Raw genomic sequence first — 22,392 nt, 5'->3', positions numbered from 1 at the left:
TGACTTCAGGGGCAGGCCCGGTGGTGGAGTGGTTAAGTTCTCACGGCGGCCCGCGGTTTGCAGGTATCCCAGGCATGGACCTACACACCGCTCATCACAACATGCTGTGGTGGCATCCCACATACAAAAAAATAGAGGAAGATTGGCACAGATGTTAGACAGGGACAATCTTTCTCACCAAAAACAAAAAAAGAGGAAGATTGGCAACGGATATTAGCTCAGGGCCAGTCTTCCTCACCCAAAAAAAAAAAAAAAAAAAGTGTGACTTCATCAGACTGTTCCCTCTGGATGGGAAGAGATAATCCCAAATACGTCCTAAAACCTGGGCTTACACCTCTGCCCTAGCCAGCGATGGTACTACCAGCGCCAGGCGGGCCTTAGGGTCCTGGCTGGATGGAGCTGGACGGAGAGCACCCCTAGGCACCCAGCTCTGCTCTCAGGTCCTGTTACCCCCTACCCATCCACCCACCCAGGCCCAGCTTGCTTCAACTATGCAGGGAAAAAAAACAACTTTATTTTCCATGGAACCACCGAAAGTCTGTGGCCCTCAGCAGCTGGGTCAACAGATAACCCAGAGGCCTTCTGGACCAGAAAGACCAGCTCCAAAGCCTGCTCTCTGAATTGCTCAGCTCTAACATGCTGGCTCACCAAATAGTCCTTCACTGGGCCTTCGTTTCTGCACCCATAAAATGAGAATGAAAAGACACACCCTGTGCAACTCACCCCTTGCTGGGCATTGCTCTGAAAGGTGCCAAATATGCACAGCATTCTGGCGTGGTTTCCACAGCTCTGGGTCTGGAAGCCCTGCGCTGCTAGCCTTGCCCAAGGGCCCAGGATGTGGGCAGGGAAGAGGGGCTGATCCTGGGAGCTTGGGCTGGCAAAAGGGACAGCCTGTTCTCTGGGATCAGGCTCGGCTAATTTGGGAGCACGGGGCTTGGGGTGAGAGAATACAGACCCGGAACTTGAGGAACGTCTTCCTGATCCGCAGGCCTCCCCTCCCTCCCTCCTCGGGGGCTGAAAGCTCTCTGGAAGCCCTAGTCTTACCCAAGGGGTCGGCAATATCTTGGTGCCCGAGCGTCCACAGTAACCTTCTCTGGGATTTTCCCAGGCCTCAATAGAACACCTGGTCTCCCACCTGTCTGCCAGCCCAGAATTTGCCCCTTCACTCCCGTTCCCAATCCCTGCTCACGTCCTTCGTTTCACTCTCCCTCTCGAGGATGGGAACCGGGAAAGTCCCGGCCGGGGTAGTTCATGACCACTGGAGCTTGCATATACCCACCCTCCTTATCTGAAATAAGACAAGGCCTGGCGGGGCTCCACAAATCACAGAGACGCAGAGGACAGGTGAGGCCCAGGACACTGGGGTGGACACTTGGGGCTGGGGCTACTCGGTGACCCCTAATGGACCCAGCCAGACGGACACGCTCTTTGCTGCCACAGCTCCCGGCATCTTATTTACATATGTCTGTAGACCGACAAACACCTGAAGCATTTTTCATCCTGTTCAAACTATAAAAGCCTGCTCGGGTACTTCTGTGTTAGTGTTTTCCGGTACAATGGCAAGATGCTGAGAGGAAGAATTTTTTTTCTTTTTTAATCTTCCACCGAAGCCTCTGAGAACGATGACCCGTAGAAGGGGGAGGAAGGTACAAACAAAGCCAGAGGAAATGAGGGCAGGCCATCCTTGAGCATGCTTTTTTCTCCAGGGACATGCAGCAAGTCGGGCGAGAGTTTCAATCCAGCCGAGTGTGGCCATCCCTGATCCTACCGGCTCAGAAACCCGCCAGCTCACCCCACACCTCTCTCTCAGAGGCAGCTTCTCCCCAGTCGCTGTTCTGGGTCCCAGCTGTTAAAGGTTTAAGCTGGGTGGGTGGGGACAAACCCGAGTGTCCGGGAAGAAAGGAAACACAAGTGCGGTGGGAGGGGCATCCCCCCGTGGCCAGGCCCTTGGGAGCCGTCCACCTCTCTGGGGGTTCTTGGCACCTCCAGGTGGAAGTAACAGGAGACAGGTCTTGGTTCCGTCGAACTCCAAGATTCTTAACCCGATGCTCTCAGTCCCCCGGGGGAGGGAGGATCCATGATCAGTTTTCAGGGATCCGGTGCTCCCTGAAATTGTATGAAAAATTGTTTGTGTGTGCACGTGTGCATACATGTGCAGGTGCATTCGTGCATGTGCATGCACTGGGGGTATTTTTCTGGGAAGAATGCTTTTAGCGTCCATCAGATTCTCAGAGGGCAAGGGACGCCTCTAAAGCATTAAGGAACGGCTGGGCTGCCCCTTAAGCTGCTCTGCTGTAGATCAGGGCCTTGTGAGGCAGCGGGCTGCTCAGCGGTACAAGTACACAAACCAAGACTCTGCGCTTAGTAAACCAAACTCCAGCCAGAGCAAGATTGCTTGGGGGTGGCAGGGGTGGGCGCTGCTCTCCAGGCCCCAGCAGCCATCGGGGGTCGAGGGGGCTCCCTGCCCTGGAACGGAGGCCAGGAGGGCGTCCTATCTAGCTGTGGCTCTGAGCTCAGGGGTTCTCGGAATCTTGGTCCTCTGTCCCCGCTGCCCACCCAGAGGTTGTTTTCTCTCCCTGACCCTGATTGTCTCCCCGTCACCGATATCTGTTTTTGTGTATTCTCAGGCCCCCTTTCCTTCGTTTCCTCCATTAATACTTCTCGTTCAGAGGAGGATAAACAGGGTCATAATCATGCCATAAAGTGAGCCACAGGCTGCGTGTCGCTTATTGCCCAGGGGTCTGCTAATTGGAATTTATAAAGTTCAATAAAAACTATAATCCAATAAGGGCTGAAACTCTTCTTCATTTATCTTAGGGGTAATATTCTGCCTGCCCGCCCACCCGCCTGCCTGCCAGCCAGCCGTGGGAGGCCAGGGAACAGCCACCAAAAGGGACTTCCCCGGGGGCCACAGAGTCCCCTGAGAGTGGCTAGCACTGGATTGAGGGCTGGGTGGCCAGACGAGGGACAGGGGAGGGCCTGGTGGGGCCCAGTCCCCAGCCAGCCAGCTGTGGTGGCCATGCCTTTGAGGCATGGGGACCCCCACTGTCCTAGCATTATCTCTAGCATCATTACAGACTCACCCCTCAGTAACAGCCGCCCCACCACCACCGCCACCCCCAGCCTCTAGGAGAACTCAGTGATCTGCTGCAGGGAACCCTGTGTAAGGGTGATGGACCCAAACCTAGGATTGAAGGTGACTTCCCTGGCCCCAGGACATCCCACAGAGCAAGGTGTCACCAAACGATGTACACCCCAACCAGAGCTGGAGCTGTCTCAATCACCCAGCCGTCTCCATCAGGCACCGACCACAAGCTGTTTCCCAGACTCCGCAGAGAGGTAGGCAAGAGAAGGTGGGGAGAGTGGTGCCCACAGCCAAGCTGAGGAACCGCCCCCTGGAGACAGAGATGTGTTAGACGAGGTGGGTGACCAACCGTCTCGATTTGACCCGGACTGAGAGGTTTCCCGGACACATGACCTTCGGTGCTAAAACTGTAGCAGGAGAAAGCGACTGAGGAAGCTGTCCATGTGGAGCTGAGTGGTAGGGAAGGCAGTGGAGCACACCTCCACAGGCAGGTCCTGGGAGGACCCACCCCGCCCCTGCCAGCGGCCACTCTGGGAACATCACTTCCCCCAAATACCTCCTGCAAAAGCCGTGGAGTTTCCCATCACGTTCTAGGAAGCCCTCATTTGAAAAATAAAATAAGTGCCCTCCAGCAGGAACACACCTGCACCCCAGTTCCAAATGCAAACAGCTGGCCCCTTGTTGGGAGGGCCAGAGCCCCTGCACTCTCTGGGTGGGGAGAGGGGCAGGGCACTCAGCCGGCAATGCCAGCCTTCCAACAAGGACAAGGAGAGGGAGCCACTGATCCCACAGCATTCCTGGCTCACTCTGGGCTAGGTGGAAGGCAGAGGCCTATGGAGTCAGCTGCCCCCACCAATCCCCATGCTGGGATGGGGCGTGTGTGCATGTGTGTGAATATGTGTGAGGGGTGTGATACCAAAAGTGGAAGGCCCAGTCCCCGCAGCCTCTCAGGGCTCCACAGTCTCACACAGAGATAACACAGGCCGCGTTACTGTCCTAACGCAGCTCTTGGGGAAGGGGAGGATGGTCAAGAGGTAAAGTGGGGAGGAGGACCTCAGCGACATGCCCCAGGTGCTGAGCTCTCAGCAAAGGAGCCAGCTGCCCACACCACACCACTGTGGGTGAGCCACCCTCTCCGGGCCCAAGGCCCCCGTGGCCAGTAGCGTGATGCAAATAGCTAAGGCTTTGGAGCCAGACCTGCCCGGGTTCTAAATCGGCTTTCTGCCAAGTCCGTGGTGTTTAGCCTTGAGTAAGTCATTCACTATCTCCAAGTCTCAGCTTGAGGAATCATGCCATAACTTACCTAAAATGCTGACCACAGAGCCTGGTCCATGTGTAGTTTATTCTGTACTGTTGAGACTAATTTATCTTTTGTGTGAAATGCCCAAATGGAGATAAGGGTCAGTCTGTGGCCAGGGTTGGAGCTCTCTCTTCCCCAAGCTCCCCTTGCTGGCCAGGAACCAGGTTAGAGTTGATATGGGGTAAGGACTAGAGTCATCAGCAGACCTGACTTAAACTGTGGGTTCAGGAAGGAATTCCAGGAGGAAGTAATACCTAAAAGTGGTAGAAGAATGTTCCCTCCCGGCAGAGGGAACAGCATGTGCACAGGCCTGCATGGGGCCGGGAAGGGAGCGGAGAAGGCAGCCTGGTGCACCCGGGCAGGGAGGGGATGGGGGATGCTTAGGATGATGGAAAGTCAGACAATGATTTTTTTTGCCAGAAGAGGCAGTTTACCATCTGGAACCAAAAAGGTCTATCACCCTAAACCCTCCTAATCCATCTGCAGCCTCTCTATCCTTTTCCCTTCATACCCTCATCATTCATTCATTCACTCCACCAAAGTTCATACATGCCTCCGTGTACCCAGCCCAATCCAGGTGCTAGGGACGCAGCAGTGAAGACAGCAGACCAAGCCCCTGCTCTCCCATGGGGTGAAGTATCCTCCAGTCTGGGCCCTACACTGCTCAGGCTGTTCTGGCCCTGGAATGCCTTTCCTTTTCTCCACCCGGTCCAGTCTTTCCAGGTCAGGCTGAGGTAACCCTACCCACTCCGCAAAGCTCTGTCTGTCCTTCTGGTCATCACCTTCTCTCTCTTCCTGATGGAGGAACAAAAGTAGCAGCATCCCAGGCCCACTGGCCTAGAGCTCTCCAGGCCCCGGGCCAGAGGGCGGCACCTCCACCTCTAAAGTCCTGGGTTTACTGCTGAGGCACGGATCTGTCACCAGTCTTCCCTACTGTTCCTCAGGTGGTCTGTTCCATCCCGGTCAGACTGTGAGCGCCATGAATGAGGGAGCCCTGCTCCCTCTGGCGCCACGGTCGCCATGCTACCTCCACTAGTTGAGAAGAAAAGAGAGCGTGACCCACGAATTGGGCCCTCACTGGAGGGTGGGCCACGAAATAGCAATTCCTACCGCTTCCGTGCAGGAAGCCTTGGTCTGCAGGAGATGGGGAGAAGCGAGAAAGACCGTGACAGGATGAGATCCCCAAGGAAGGAGGTCAGGCTGGGGAGAAGGCTTGCAGGGCAGAGAGAGACACGCAGCTGGGGGAGGAAAACTTGTTGCACCAAGAATGATGAAAAACAAAAACAAAAAAAGGGAATAAGGAAGTCCTTGGGGGAGGCAAGATGGAGTGTAATCTGAACCGCAAATCCACCTCCTCCAGGCTCTGTGAGGCTTTTACTGTACTATAAAAACCGCTGCTGAACAGCAAGGCTGCTTGATGACAAAGAGAGATAATTGGCTCTCATGCAGATTTAAGCCCAAAGTTATCAAATAATAATAGCACGCAGAAAGAGACACAGGCAAATGGGCCTGGAGAGCCCGCTTCTTCCAAAGGACGAGGATTTGTTAAAAGTATCTAAATTATGCTCCTGCAATGGAACAGGGAAATGGGGCATTTTTTTAAAAAAAGATTTTCTTTTAATGCTTGGATACATTTTTAAAAGTTCCTTTATAATTAGGACTGTAATTTATATAATTTATTTTTAAAATATCCTTTTTTTAATTTCCACCCGGTCCAGTTAAAGTTGAACTGAAAAGCCCACAGTAAATGATTTTTTTAATAAAACCATTTAAAGGAGCCCCAACCTGAAGCAGATTAGATATGTGGATTTTCAGAGAAGAGAGGAAAAAAATCATATATTGAAAAAATAAATTTCCTAACCCATTTTACACCCCAGATTTTATTACCACCGGAAGGTTTTTAAAATTCTAATTCCCCTTGCTTTCCTGGAGCTGTTTGTTTACCACAGAGGGTTCCCTGGGCTTGGGTCTGGGAGCTCAATAGGTCAGCACCAGATGAGTGGTCAGGGCGGTTTCACTTAGCCCTCATTCCTCACGTGGTTTGTCTGTTCCTGGTCTGCCTCGCCCTTCAAGTGAACTCTGAGCTCCCTGAGGTCAATACTGTGCCCAAGGAAGAAGTCTTCCTTCCCCTTTCCTTAGCATCCAGCACAATGCTATGCATACAGTAGGTGTTCAATAAATGTTTGCCGGTGATAGGCCGCACTGTGGAGAAGCCCTAAACCACCAATGAGTTTGAGGCCAGAAAACATTGCTACCTTTGCAGGCAGCTTTGGTTCCTGTTATAACACCTTCTTCCTGGATGGGAGCAGGGAGGGGGTCACGTGTTTAGTTCTTAGTCAAGGACTCCCTCAGAAGAGGGGAAGAGGAACAAAGAACAGATTACCTTGAACACCAGAGCCAGAAAGCATAAGGGCTCTGGTTGTTTGAGATGGATCAGGAAGTGGAAAATGCAGAAAGAGGTACCAAGAGGTGCTGTAAACTAGACACACTGATGTCACCATCTTTCCAGGGACTTGCCCTGGGCATCTCTTATGGGCTCAGCAGAGCCATAACCTCAGAGGTTAGCATTCCATACCTGTCAGAAGGTACATGTGCGTTGTGCACACACGAATGGGAGAGAGACAAACTTAGGTCCTCGTGACCCAATCAGAGGACACACAGGAGAGGCAGTTAGGACGGTAACTGCTGTAACAAGGGAGGGAAAGGTTCAGGAACACTTAAGGGAGGCTCCAGAGAGGAGGGGGCATTTGAACTTGGCCTGAAAGCACAGCTCAGATAAAGAGAAGCATGACTGGGGAGGGTATTTCAGGGCTGGGATCAGTCTGAGCACAGGGGGTGACGGAAGGAGCAGGTGTGGCTCGGGAACAGTAAGAGGAGCTGCTGAGCAGAGCCTAGGAGATGAAACTGGGGAGAAAAGGTTGGTCCAGGTTCAGGAGGGCCTGGAGTGAACGTAGGAACGGAGAAACTCAAACCATTCAGAGATAACCGTCCACGCCCCTGCCCCATGGTTCTCAGAGCCTTTCTCTTTGGGAGGTAAAGCTCCAACTAGAGGAAGCCCCAACCACTGCCCATCCATGAACACACATTTGCTGATCAGTTATGGGACCATAGAGAAGCCCATAGGGATGAGGCTCACTCCCTGTCTCAGGCTGCTCCCACCATGTCTGGGGAGCTACCCCATGTCCCGGTTGAGAGATGGGCACTGAATGAGAGGACTTGGCAGGCAGCAGAGAAGGAACTGCTGTTAGATTTGGCGCAGCCAGGGAAGGCTTCCTGGAGGAGGGGATCCCAGAGCTTACCCGTGGAGGATGAAGGGATGCATACTGGGGCAGGAAAGGGAGTGCCTTTGTTCTGTTCCGTCTCCACAGCAGGACCACATGCAACCAGGTGGCTGGTGGGCAGTCAGGAAGGTGGAAGTTTTCTCCTCTCCTGCCAAACCTCTGGGGAAGACACTTCTTGTGCTTTTGCCTGGGCCTTTGTGCCGGTGAGATCCCGCCATACCTCTCCCAGCCTCTGAGACCCCCGCACGCCTCAGAACTCCCATTCTCTCAGCTCCCTGCCACCGCCACTACATACTCATGGGCCCCACGACTCCTTCTGCAGAGCTCCCAGGGGAAGGGGGTTTCCTGAGTGGACAAAGGCAGAGAGGAGGAGGAGGAAGGAGAGAAGGAGAAAGAGGAGGAGGAGGAAGAGAAGACAGTGGCTGGAAGGTGGGGCTCTCCCTGCAGGAACTCGTCTTAGACTGTGGGTCCTCTTGACATTGTGTCCATCCATGCTGTCCAAGTAGATGCCGGGCTCTTCCCGCCTAGGACATTGGTCTGGAAGATATGAACGGGAGCTGAAGACCAATGGGAAACAGTAAAGGTGGCTGAGGAGTGACTTGAAAACAGCTCCTTCTTTGGAATGCCACAGGAGGGTGGAAAACACTCTCCCTCCAACTGTCCCTCCCTTCCCAACCCAGGGAAACATGGCGGAGCCCGGGGCCCCAGACTGCTGCTTCGTTGCCAAGGAGACGGCAATTACTCTGTGAGTTGTGTAGGGTTTTTCTGCCTTTCTTTCTTCCTTTCTTTTTTTAAATTCCGGGCCTGATGAACTGCAGTTGGCCTGGCTGCCCCCTCCTCTGCCCCCGCCCCCAGCCGCTGACTCTGCATTAAAGGTTGAAGGGCTGTAAACAGTTGCCTTCCAAAATGACAGATGCCCCTGCTTGGGGTAAGCAAGGCAGGAGAGAAACCATTTGTCAAAGTATTTATAAAGTGAGTGGAGATGCTGAAGTTGTATTCCCTCCAGGTTAAAAAAAGAAAGAAAGAAAAAAAGGCAGAGAGCCACTAGGAAAAGAGTAATCCAGCAACTTCTCTCACAGACCAACTTGCCTTTTTACCAGCTGGAGGGATTTATTGAGTGTTAAGTGCTGCGATGGATGCAGAGATGAATGGACCCGTGCTCCCGCCCTTGGGGGGTTTGCGGTTTGGGGAGACTCACACCTGGGTCATCAGAGGCAGTGTGAGGGGTATGAGATGTGTCAGATGTGTGTATGAGACCAAGAACGTCACAGGCCAAGTCAGAGGAGGGCAGGTGTGGGATGAGGGCATCTGGGCCTCATGTCCTGAGGGAGGCCCAGGTTGAGCTGGGTCCTAATAGGAGAGTACGGGGTGTGCAAAGCCTTTGGCTGTGCAGGGCCCCCGGAGGTGGGGAGACCAGCCCTTGCCCCAGGGAGCTTGGCGTGCCCAGGGAGTCCAGGCTCACTCACCACTCAGCTGGGCACGTACAGTGGGACCAGCCAAGCACAGCACCCGGCTTGCAGAGAGTAGCTGATGCATTCCTGTTGGAAAGATGGGTGAGTGAGTGACCACGGAAGCTTGTGGTTCCAGCTCTAAACACATGCGGATTTCAGGGAAGGGAGAGGTTGGTGAGCACTTCCTGAAAGAGGCCATCTACCCCTTTATTTATTCATCATTCACTCTTTCAACAAATAGTTACAGACCACTGCTTAGGGACTGGGGACACAGGAGGGAACCCTCCATGACCAGAGGAGAGGCCTAGAGCCTGCACCATTTGCTCCAAGTGATATGAAACGGGAAGCTGAGATTGTGTGGGAAGGCAGAGCCATTTCCAGGAGGCCACCACCACCCCCACCCGCCCACCCCCACCACTATGCACAGCCTCCGGGTCTGCTCTCACTATTGACATGTCTTCTGGCTGTTTCAGTGATGTGATGAGAGGGGTCACATGTGCACAGGCCAGGTGGGAGCACCTGGAGAAGGAGGAGGAGACGTTTCCAAAGGAGGAGCAATACGGGCCCAAAAAGAAAATGGACGCCCAGGGAGGAGAAATCACTGCTGTGTGATCCCCCAGGGAGGGACCACGGCAACGTGAAGTTACCTCCCTCAGACCACAGGGCAAAGAGGCAGGCTGAGCCAGGGTCAAGGGCAAGTCAAGTCTCATTCTCTGAGAATGGAGCCACCATCAGCATCCAGCTCATCTTGGAGCTTCAGACAGTCCTCTCGGGGCAGAGAACAGGGGAGCTCATGCAGGGTTGCCCCTAAAGAAATGGGGATGTCTCTTTGGCCAGAGCTTGCTCTGTGGCCAAGGGAAGCCTAGAGGAGTAGGAAAGCCCCAGAGCTGATGCACCCCGAATGCCAAGGAGCCATCCCTGGATGGTGGACCCATGTCAGCTTCTTGGGAAGGTCAGTGTCCCTGCAGTACTTTGGCTGGCTGGACCTCAGGACTTTTCTATCAAGTTGGGGCAAGGACATGCCTGGTGTGCACTGAGGAGCTGGAATATTCTGTAGGGAGGCGGGGGGGGGGGGGCACTGCTCGTGTGCTTTAGCGTGTTAATTTCCCCCTGAGGCTGTTTTCTTTTCTCTTCTTTTTCAAATTAACCATTTTAAATTGTACAAGTCAGTGGCATTTAATACAATCACTATGTTGTGCAACCATCCCCTCTATCAAGTTCCAAGACATTTTCATTGCCCCAAAAGGAAACCCCACATGCATTAAATAGTCACTCCGCACTCCCACCTCCTCCCAGTCCCTGGCAACCACTAATCTCCTTTCTGTCTCAGTGGATGTTTCATAAAAATGGCCTCATGAAATATATGACCTTTTGCGTCTGGCTTCTTTCACTGAACATAGTGTTTTGGAGGTTCATCCCCGTTGTGGCATGGATCAGAATTTCCTTCCTTTTTATGGCTGATTAATATTCCATTGTATGGATAGATCACATTTTGTTTATTCATTCATCAGTTGTTGTAAATTTGGGTTGTTTCCACTTTGGGGCTATTGTGAATCGTGTTGCTGTGAATATATGTGTACAAGTATTCATTTGAATACCTATCTTCAATTCTTTGGGGTTTATAACTGAGTGGAATTGCTGGATGATATGGCTAATAATGTCTTATTATTCGTAAATTTCCAAACTGACTTGTCTGTGTCAAGGTCTCCAACTTGATTCAGAATAACTCAACACTTACTGAGTGCCTACTAAGTATCATGCCCTCACTAACCCTAGGAGCTACCCTGTCTGATAAGTTCTATCCCCATTTTACAGATGACAATGCTGAGGTTCAGATAGATCAGGTCTTGGGTCAACCAACTGAGAAGTGCAGAAACTCAGATGCCATTTTCTGGACTTTTTCACCACCACAGCCGGCCTGGGCACCCAGTGCCTAGATGTTCCAGCTTCAGTTTGTAGAACTCAAAATATCTAAATATTTAATTCCATGTGAAATCAGTACTGTCTAGATTCTATTACAGACAAGCAGTTGCAGGAGCTAATATTTTTTAATTGGAGGAGAGGACATAAAAGTGGTAACATTCTTCCATTAAATTCATTTTGTATAAATGAGTTGGAGAAAGACAAGCTGAAATCCATTTTTATGGCTAACTCCTTCAGCCCCACTGATGGGAGGGAGACTGGTGTTATCCCAGAAAGTCAAGATGGGGCTTTGGGATGGGGAGACCACAGCGGAGCAGGAGCAGTGTAAGCAGAAGTCTCAGGAGGCGAGAACAGGTTGGGGCAGCAGGAGAGGTGACCCTAGGGGCAGTGAGCTGCAGACTTCAGAGATGGCTGGTCTCTCCACAATCATAGAGACTGTGATCACTGGTTTGTGTCAGCATGTGCACAGTTGCGACAGCTTGACTCCAAGGGAAAGGACCCTCCCCAGCTCCACCTCTGCTTCCCCAGCCAGGCAGAGATGGTTAGCTAAGGGGACCCATCAGTGGCGGTGAGGGGGCTCCAAGCCCCCAGCCCACCAGACCACTTCAGCTCACACCATGACCTTGAACAGCACACACACAGATGTGATGGGAGCAGCTGGCTCATGTCCCCTGCAGCTGCACCTGTGGCATTTGTCAGCCTGAAGAACAGGCATGCCCTACCTATGCATACCTCGTGCCATCCATCAGCCCAGTGGTGTTGGGCGGGGGGGCACACCCCACGCTTATCTCCCTAGCACTCCACCTGATTCCCACCCCGCCAAAGACCTCAGCTGCTGAGTGTGTGTTGAGAACACAGCCCAAATCCTGGACACCTGCCCTGTAATTCCGTCAGGCAATTAGCGCAGCAAATGGGCCCAGAGGGGCCTGCCTCTCTGGAATTGCCCTCCTGCCTCCACATGGTTCCCCTGGCTCATCCCATGTGCTGATTCCAGACTGTGGTGCACACACACCATTCACATTCCGGTGCTTACCAAGCAGAATCTCTGTTGGCTCAGTGGCCTCTGGCCTCTTAGGCTGGTCTTTGGGGTGCCCTGATCAAGCCCACCCTGTCTCATCTGCCACATCAACTTGGCACCAGATTTCGGCCAAATCAGGGGACAGAAGTGGGAGACAGGAGAGGCCCAGATGAGGGCTGTCTAAGACCGCAGGGGAGGAGGTGGCAGCTCTTGGGAGCTGCAGAGACAAACTCAGTGAGTGCTGACAAAGTCTGGACCTGGGCAGGGCCAGGATGGAGATGAGGAATCCACTTTGGAGATGGCCGTGGGGTAGGTAAGGACAAAGGAGGAGGATGTAGAACTCCCAATTTCTAGCTTGGGAGTGCCAATCACCAGTGTGGTGGAACCCAGGAGAACAGGTAGGTGTGGACAAAATAACGGGTGCCCCTTTGCTCAGGTTGAATGTGAGGCACCATGGGCCCTCCAGGCAGTGACGTGCAGCAGCTAGAGATGTGCCGGGGAGATGCACACCAGACCACGTGGCTTCAGGGCCGCATGGGAACCACTGTGATTCCAGGTGAGAACAGCAAAGGGGAGGGACAACCAGGTATGAACCCAGGTGCTGTTTCACCAAGGAGCCAAGATTTAAAGATTTTATTTATTTATTTTTTCCCCCCAAAGCCCCAGTAGATTGTTGTATGTCATAGCTGCACATCCTTCTAGTTGCTGTATGTGGGACACGGCCTCAGCATGGCTGGAGAAGCGGTGCGTCGGTGCACGCCTGGGATCCAAACCCAGGCTGCCAGCAGCAGAGCGCGCGCACTTAACCGCTAAGCCACGGGGCCGGCCCTAAGGAGCCAAGATTTAAAGTAATTCCTTGAACGTGGAGACCTGTCTAAGGGGGATGACAGAGATTCATGTCACAAATGAGGCCAGGCTGAGAAGTATGTGCTGATTTTAGAGGAAATAGGAAGTCACAGAGGGGAAGTGACAGATCAGAACCTGGCCTCAGGACAGTCACCTTGCTGGCCTAAGACTGAGACCCTGGAGGCCAAGGGACAAATTAGGAGGTTATGGAAATGGCCCAGACATGAGAAGATGAGTGAGGAGATAGCAGACAGGAGCTCCAGGGAAGGAGGTAAGATCTGTCCTGGTGACTAACCTTGTAAATCAGTTATAGACAAATGCAAATTCACCTTATCTCAGGGGAGGGGGTGGAGGCCCACAGAGGACTCCTCCCCTCCTGGGCCCAGCTCCCATTCAGATGAGAGTGCGGGTTCTTAGGGGCCTTGGGCAGGGTCCCCGGGGCAGAGGAGAGGGGTCCTCAGCCAGAATCCGCCTGGATGCCTTGAGCAGTCAGGCCAGCTGTCCAGCAGGGTAAAGGAGGGAGGCCAAGCCTGGGCTGCCTTCCTGGTGACTGTGACCTCCAGCAGATCATTCCATCTCTCTATCTCTCTGCTCCCTCCTTCCCTTACCTTGAAACCATCCACTCAGGAATGTGTGGGTTTCCTCTGTCGCATGGAAACAAGGGCACCTGACCCCCGACCTCCCGGAAAGTGAGGAGCAATAGGGTGGAGGCTGGGAGGGAGCTTGGGAGGCAGAAAAGTGCTCAAGGAGGAAGCAAACTTTTCAAAGTTAGAAGGGCCATAAAACATGAGGCGCCGGATGTTTTCCCCATTTCCCAGGGAAGCTCCGCATCGTTGTCTTCATGCGCCACCGCACTGACTGCAGTGGGCGTCTGTTGGGGCTGAGGAGTCTGAGTGGCGCAGGCAGGCGGCGAGGGGAGCAAAAGGGAAGAAGAACGTTCCAGGCCTGCTGGGTGCAGAGCTCAGGTTCAGGGAGGTCACCTGGCCTGTGAGACTGTCTGAGACTCTTCCAGGTGACCCGACACGACCTCCCTCCCCACCTGCGTCTGTGGGATGACGTGAGATGGGGGTGCTGATGTGTCTGGGGAAGTTACTCCTGGGCCCGTGAGGGAGGCTTGTCGTGGCTATGGCACCTGTCGCCCTCTCAAAGGAGCAGGGGTGGAGCACGTAGGTCCTGAGAGGGCCTCGCAAGGGGTCCTCCAGGTGATCCATCCGTGGGCTTGACCTCCAGGGCGCCGGTCAGTTTGTCCACTTCTCCCTACACAGTGGGTTTTTTGGTCGGCTATGTTTTCCCCAAACAAGCTTATACAATTAGTTTCTTCTTGTTTCCTAAATTATTTTTGCCACTGCTAATTATTTCACACTCCATATACAAGAGTTATTGGGGTGGGTAATGGGAAGCAAGGGATCACTTCGCGGGAGCATCGCGGGCTCCAAGACGTGTAGGCAACTTTGATTTGTTTTTCTGCTCAGCCACCCGCCCGAGAGAAGCAACAGAGGATGCTGAAAGAACAAGGGGGTGGCATTGGGGTGGGGAAAGGAGGGGGAGACACAGACGTGGGCTGAGGCTTTGAAAGGCACAGCCTGCCCACAGCCCGGGAGGGGACACCTGCCGATGGGGCCAAGGCCACCGCCGTCCTGTCCCATGGAAAGGACCTGTCCCAGGGCAGCTCAGGGAGGGCTGTGCAGTGCAGAGGACACCTTTGCTCAATAGCATCAGAAAAGGGACACATGTGGGGCCTGGTACTGCACTGGGGTCTTCACATGCGTCACAACAGGCCTGTGTCGATCCCATTGTACAATTTGGGAAGTGGGGCTCAGAGAGGTTAAGGATCACACAGCCAGGAAGTGGCAGAGCCCAGACAGGAACCCAGGTCTGTCTGATGCCAAAGCCCACATTGCTAACCATCCTGCTCCCCCATCCACCACTGGGACCCTCTTTGTTCCCAAGGACGCTCCCTGGGGGTGGTTCCCTGGGAGGAGGGTGCTTACCTGAGGTGGGAGGGGCCTGGCCCCCACAGTCCCCCCTATCTGGCCCTGAGCCCACCACAGTCTCGGCCCCCACAAGCCCCCTGTGCCTCAGCTCCAGCCAGGACAGCTGTGCCCATTGCCACACTCCCCTCGGGGCAGCCCCATGACAGTGTGTCTCTTTCAGCTTAGTTCTGCTGAAGAGAGGTTAGAATTTTCCTAAAGAAAATTAACCAGAATCTAAGTAGGGAAGCAAAACTAGAAAATATAAGAGCTGTTGAAAGGAACGGTGTGCAGAGCCCAGACGGCTTCCCTGACACTGTGGGTAGGCCTGGCTGGCCCTGTCACCAGGCTCCAGGGACTCAGCCAGGTGAAGCCACTCAGACCTAAGCTGGTGATGGATCTGGCAGCACCGTGTGAGGGTCCCACTTCCTGCTAGGACAGTTGGCTGCATCCTCTCCTTGAGCAGGGACCCCCAGGGCCCTGCCTCACTCACCAGGCTCAGCCTGGGCGGCCTCCACTGCCTGAGGATGGCATGCTCCTGTCGGCCCCAGGCCTGGTGGCAACCAGCCTCACTCTCCCTCTAGGTGTCTGCAGCTCAGGCCCGTCCTTTGTAAGGAGGCCTCTCACACCAGCCAGATGCTAGGAGCTGGGCCTTACGCTGCAGACACCAAGGGATATCTGTAGTTCCAGACACCCCTCTGGTCTCACTTCTCGGGGCTCTCCGCGTTCTTCACACACACACACACAGTGAAAACAGAACCAGTGGACTGAGTGAGAAAATGTGTGCAAACTGCTCCGCAAAACCCCTGGCACCCGGGAAGTGCTTCATCGTGCTGGCAATGACCAGTATTACCCATTCACTAACAGCTAACACGGACCGAGAGTGCACTGTTCTGGCACCCGGCATACGTGTTCTCCTTTAACCCTCAGCCACACAGGGAGGGAAGTGCTGTTCGTCCCCCATTTGACAGGTGAGGAAACTGAGGGAGAAAGTGGCTAAGAAACCTGCCCCAAATCACACAGCTAAGAGGTGATGGAGCCAAGCAGTGTGAGCCCCATTCTTTTTTTTTTTTTTTTTTTTTTTAAAGATTTTATTTATTTATTTTTCCCCCAAAGCCCCAGTAGATAGTTGTCTGTCATAGCTGCACATCCTTCTAGTTGCTGTATGTGGGACGCGGCCTCAGCATGGCCGGAGAAGCAGCGCGTCGGTGCGAGCCCGGGATCCGAACCCGGGTCGCCAGCAGTGGAGCGCGCTCACTTAACCACCAAGCCACGGGGCCGGCCCTGAGCCCCATTCTTAACCACGGCCCCACGCCACCTGAAATGGAAGGGGCTGCACAGACCAGCTCATCCAACTCCACTCCCCTCCCTGCAGATAAGGCCACGGGCGCCCAAAGAAGGAAGGTGGCTTGTCCCTGGGCGTAAACACATTTTCTTGATTTCCAGCCCAGGGTTCTTCTTCCAGGGGCTCCTCTCCTCTCCTTGCCCCGGGAAGCCACTCTCTCGGCCCCGGTGGGAGTGCTCTCTCTGAGTCTGCTTGCTTCTCACTGGAGAGGAGAACGGAGCTCTTGCCTCACTCATCCACGCTGGATGGGCGGGCAGGGTCAGAAGAGTCCAGAGTGAGCATGAAGCAGGGTGCATGTCTCCTCAGGGAGACAGACGTCCAAGTAACACTCTGTGCTTCCTACTGCCATCTCCTTTGAAGCCCGCACCACCCACCCAGGTAAGGGAGCTAGGGCAGGAATTGTCATGCCCATTCAACGGAGGTAGAAACTGAGACCCAGAGAGGTAAAGGGACTCGCAAGATTTGGAGGCAGAAGTGGCACTAGACACCTTTAAGTGACTTTGGGGGAATGCCCTGTCCTGGGGGTGTGGGTCTCAGAAGACACATGTTAAGGGATCTGGGAGAGGTGACTTGCGGGCTGGGGTCCTGGTGTGGGGTGTCCCTGGGCACACGGCTAGGCACAGGATGTGGAGGGGACTCTGCCAAGGGAAGGAGCAACTCTTCTGCCCACTGGGCAGGGCTGGTACCCAGCATGTTATGACCCCCACCCATCAGGCTCCGAGGGCCGCTTGGCTTTGTTGGCTGGAGTGCTGGAACCTGGCAACTGGCCAGTGGTCATAAGAGTTGGCAGGGCCTGCCCTGGGCCTTGAGAAACCTCGGGGGGAAGTTCTCCTGTCCTTTGGATGCAAGTGCTCCTAGAACGGGGCTGAGCACAGAGCCCTAAGCTGAGCTTTGAGGCAGAGGGTGGGCAGAAGCCCGCACTGCCCCAGAACCATCCCAGGGGAACCAGGAGGGAGAGAGCACGGGGTCTGGCCTTTGACACAGACCCATGTATTTAAATCCCAGCCCTGTCTCTTGCTAGGTAGCAGTGGCCATGAACATCCTGTCTGCCCTCTCTGAGCTCAGGCTTGTCCTCAGAGAAATGGAGAAGAGGGCCTCTACCTCACAGGTGTGTTCCTGGGCCACCGCACTGTCTTATGAGACACCCTGTACCACTTTTTCCGGGAGTGCTGATTACAGCCTTTCTGGAAAATAAAGAACAGAAGGAAGAAAAGAAGCCGAGCCCTCTCCTCCTCCCCCTCCCTCCCTCCCTCCCTCCCACTCTCCCCACATCTCCCCTCCCTCCCCACCTCCCGCCCCCTCTTGCTCTCTGTTGCTAAGTAGATGGTAGGTTTATTTGCGGCTGTCAGTTCCCAGTAGAAAAATTTCATCTTGGAGAGCCGCCTGGATGGAAATGGCTTCAGCACCGATTTCATGGAGAAGGTCTGTGCAGTAATTAGTGTTCATGAGGGAGGAATTGGACTGGCAGGCTCCCAAGAAAACTACTCCCCAAAAGTTAGCTCGAGTCCAGAGGGCTACATCAAATCCAATTCCAAAGTGTGCATCGCAATCGCTATATATAGACCCGCAGACAAAAACAGGCAGCGGGGTGGCTGGAGGTCCACAGGGGGACTGGCCGTGGGAGGCAGAGGTAGCCCACAGCGCTGAAACCAGGGATGATGCAGACACTTGATGGTCACTGCTGCCCACCTTCCTACCCCAGCTCCCCCGGAACAGACACATGGTAGAGGGAGGAGAGGAAAGGAGAGAGGGAGAGGGGAAGAGGGGAGAGAGGAAGGTAGGCTAGCTTCATGATAGCCAACACTGGGGTGCCTTTCTGAAAAGCAAATCAAAAAACCATCTGACTGCAAATGCCCACTGCCCTACATGGGTCCCCACCCAGAGCACGCTCACTCCAACCACAGGAATGACCTCCCCACCTTCTCTCCACCCCCCACCCCCTCCACCTTTGTCAAGGCCCCAAGGGGCACTCCCTGCCTCCATAAGGGCCCCCCTGATCACCCATTCTGTCCCTGGCTTCCCCAGGCCTCTGCATTCGGAAGCTTGGTCACTGGGCAGCACACCACCTTGCAAGGCTTTCTCCATGTCCCTCTGTCCCCAGCCCCTCCCCAGGCTGGGTACCACTAAGGTCCAGTGGCCCGTCTTCTTCTCTTACTCTTCCCTCCCTCTCCAGGCCAGGACTGGGCAAAGGGCAGGTGCCCCTGGACGCTCAGCAAAAGAATAGAGGGCAGCAGGCCTCAGAGACCTGCCAGGGGCTGGGGGCTCCCCCTTGCGCCACCTGGGCTTTCAGGCTGAAGGAGGAACAAGTAGAAGCAGGATTAAAATCCAGAACTCTGCCTCTTCCTTCCCATTTTCCTTCCCGGGAATTTTGCCAGCGCCAATCTGCTGCTCAGGTGGGATTTTATAGACAAGGAAGTCAGGGTCCCCAGAAGGCCAGGGGCTTGCCAGAAGAGCCCTCCCCTGGCCTCTGATCCCAGTGGCAGCTCCCACCTCAGTATCTTTTCTCAATTCCGTGCCCTGGGGGCCTTTGCACTGAGGGTCTCCCTCTGTTCGCTCTGCCACTTCTGTTCACTCCAGTCCTGGACCCTCTGCTCTCAGCTAGCCTGGCCTCTCGGCCACATTTCTGGTACCAGAAGGGACCTCTGAGGTCAGCCCCCCACTTCACAGGGTGTGTAAAGCCAGCGGAGGGGCCTCTGTACTCAGCCGCAGATGAGGGCCATGGCTGCCTGGGAGTAGAAATGCCGAGAAGAGGGCCAGCAGCCATACTTTGTATCCACCCCACAGCCCAGCTGTTCCCTTCTGGGCCTTAGCTCCCACAGCTGGCCTTCCTGGGCATGGGGTACGGTCAGCTCAGACACAACAAAGCAAAGGTCTGAAGGAAATTTCTAGGAAGCCAAGAGAAACAGTAAAACCTAAGGATACAGAGACTGAGACGTGGCCAGCTGTGGGAATCAGACCCATCATGGATGTGATCATGTCAGGACTCAGGTTGGCTCTACCTGGCCCAGCTCACTGAGTCCTGGCCCTTGGTCCCCTGCAAAACCCCCTTCACAGCCCACTCCTTCCCACCCCAGACCCTCTCGAGGGCAATAAGAACAGAGAATAGAACCACACATGCTTCTAGCACACATGAGCATTTCAGACTCATGCCTCCCTCTCCCTCCAGCCCTGTCCACTGCCCACCATCTTCCCAGGCAGGGGCAGGGCCACTGGATGGACTCGGCCCCACCTGCTCACGCGAATGTTTTCTCCTTGTTCCCTTCCATTTGGTGCAAACCCTTGAAGACACACTTCTGTCTGTTGACTCATCTGCTCCCGATGCATTCTGTCTGGAACCTTCCAGGCTGACCACCCAACACCTGCTTGCTCTCCCCTCCTCAGGGCTGCACTGGGCTCCCCAGCCCTCTCAGAGACTTACTCTCCGCACTCAACCCAGGAGGCTGGACAGTGGGCCTGAGCTCTAGTTCTCTCGCTGATCAGCTGTGTGCCCTTGGGATGATCACTTCACCTGGACCTACAAACGCATCCGCTTTCCTCCTTTGTAAGAGAACGATGTACACTTCCTGCTGCCTCCCTCCTGTGCCACTCAGTCACTCACTGACGAGTATGCACTAGGACCCACTTTGTGCCAGGACTGTGCTGGATGCTGGGGACACAGACTCATGGGCAAGGATATCAAACCCATTTCACAGAAAAGGAAACTGAAGTCCAGAGAGATCTGGTGGTTTGCTGGAGGCTGTGGTTTAGCTATCAAGAGATTGCCTTCAGCCAGCATTCTAATGCCAAACCAGTGTCCATCCCTCACCCTGTGCTTCCTGTCACCATGCCAGGCCCTGTGCCAGGAGCAGAGCATTCAAGGGTTCACAGCAGACGGGGCCAGCCCTGCCATCCTGGAGCTCACAGGGTCCTCTTAAGAAGTCATTGAATAACGTGGACAAGAGTGCTCAATGCACATCCAGTACCCCCCACAAGGGCGTGGGGGGGGCTGCCCTTCACTCCCTGGCTGTCCCATCACCATGCTGCCAGGGGCCTGCACTGCTCTACAGACGAGTGCTGGGGCATTCCTCTCCCCAACCTCGCAGCTCACATTCCAGGTCTTGACAATTTCTCTCACAAAAGAAACAATTGACACTGAGGTGCCTCTTTGGGGAAGCATGAAGCCAGCTCTTTGTCACTCAGGTCCCTGCCAGCTCATTACTGCCTCCTATCATTAGCATATCAGATACACAAGGTAAACAAAACACACTCGCATCTTAGACTCCCAATGCAAACCCTCAGTGGCTCTGAGTCGCCAGTGTGCTGGCCCATGTGGGGGCAGGAAGCACAGCCAGGGTCCCTGTCCGTGTCAGTGTGTACGCAGGGGAGGTTATAATCAGTAAAGTGTGCGAGTCCTACGCAAGGGAAGCAGACAACACCAGACAGTATAAATGCCAAAGCTATTTTTCACACTGTAGGGAATCTTTAGCGTCATACCACAGCTGCCTCTAGTGACAATGGTAGCAAAAGTAGTCCCCCCATTCATTATATGCCAGACACTCGGCTGGATGCACATGATCCCAGCAGGTAAGTGTCCCTGTTATCCCCATTTCCTGGGTAAGGAACCTGAGGCCCCAGGTGGGGGTGGGGGACTACATAAACTACCCAAACCACCCGAGGGCTTCCAGAAGGAGGCAGAGGCTACTGTCAGAACTACGTCCACCTCCCTCCCACGTTGCAGACCTCAGCAGGACTCCATATGTCCTGCTGAGGGAAACAATGTGGCCACAGGGGTTAAATGGCTTTCCCAGAGGTGCCAGCTGGCTGGTGACAGAAACCAGGGGGTCGGGTGTTACCTTTGTTTAGGGAGGGAAAAAATGGTGTATCCTGGTGTATTCAGGACGGGAACTAAATAGATGGACAGGAGAGTATATGGGCTTCCAGTCATGAGACAACAAAAGAAAGGAAGGAAGGAAGGCAAGAGAGGCAAGGTGGGAGGGAGGGGGGGAGGAAAGAAAGGAAAAAGGGAAGGAATGAAGGGAGGAAGGAAGGGGAAAGAAAGGAGAGGTGAAGAGAAACAGACAGGGGAGAAAGCCAAAGTAGTGTGTTGAGGAAGGTGTCTAGAGCTCTGAAGGGGACGTGCTCTCGGCTCCAGCCTTCCAAACCGCTCCAGGGGCCCCAAACTCACCCTACGGCCCACAGCTCTCTGCCTTTGCACATGCAGAGCCCTTTTTTCAGCACATCCTTCCCTCGAGGCCACTCTGGGTTCAAGACTCACTCAGAGGCCCTGCACTGATTCTGCCCCAAGCAGAGTTGAGCATCCTCCTTCATGAGGCAGCAGAGCCCATGGTTAAGGTCATAGGCTCTGCAGGCAGCCTGCCCTACACACAGCCCAGCTCTACCATGACCTGGCCACAAGTCTTTCATCTTTGAGTGCCTCAGTTTCCTCACCTGTAAAATGGGGATGATAATAGTACTCTTTTATAGAGTTATTGTATTAAATGATTCAATACATGTAAGGCACTTAGAACAATGCCCAACATATAACCACACATCAATAGGTGTTGGCTGTTATCATCTGTGCCACCCATGAGCCTGTACAGACGTCGGCTTGCTAGATATGCTTGTTGCATGCACATCACCTGGCTGCAAGGCCATATGTCACCTAGGTCTCTTTAAAGCAGGGGGTATGGGGTCCGGCTCCATGGCTTAGCGGTTAAGTGCACGCGCTCCGCTGCTGGCGGCCCGGGGTTCGGATCCCGGGCGCGCACCGATGCACCGCTTCTCCGGCCATGCTGAGGCAGCGTCCCACATACAACAACTAGAAGGACGTGCAGCTATGACATACAACTATCTACTGGGGCTTTGGGGGAAAAATAATAAATAAATAAAATTAAAGCAGGGGGTATGTCTTTCATCATCTGACAAATGGTGGGCTATCAATAAATGGTTATGGAATGAATGAATGAATGAATGAAGCGTCTTCCACTCCATCCACAGATGACAGTACCTCCAATCCCAGGCACACGGTTTGAGTCTTGTGTACCAGTCAACGAATGAGTTAGTTCCATCTTCTCTCTTGGTGAGCCCTGTAGGCATGTGGGTGGGGCTCTGGGAAGAGAAGAAATGGAGCTGAATGCCAGGCTCTGTCTACTCCCCATAGTCACCCTCCCCATTTGCCACCTGCCTCTCAGCCA

At 54.1% G+C, this 22,392-nt stretch overlaps 1 pseudogene; it reads left to right on the top strand.

The window, feature by feature from the left end:
- The window catches only part of LOC147915286 (uncharacterized), a 46,966-nt pseudogene extending 45,278 nt beyond the window's left edge, over positions 1-1,688 (top strand).
- Positions 1,689-22,392: the final 20,704 nt, after the last annotated feature.

Source organism: Ceratotherium simum, chromosome 14, assembly GCF_057802395.1.
Source record: "Ceratotherium simum simum isolate JZ-2026a chromosome 14, ASM5780239v1, whole genome shotgun sequence".
NCBI lineage: Eukaryota > Metazoa > Chordata > Mammalia > Perissodactyla > Rhinocerotidae > Ceratotherium > Ceratotherium simum.
The sequence above is the reverse complement of the archived record's forward strand: the minus strand, read 5'-3'. Positions and strand labels throughout refer to the sequence as shown.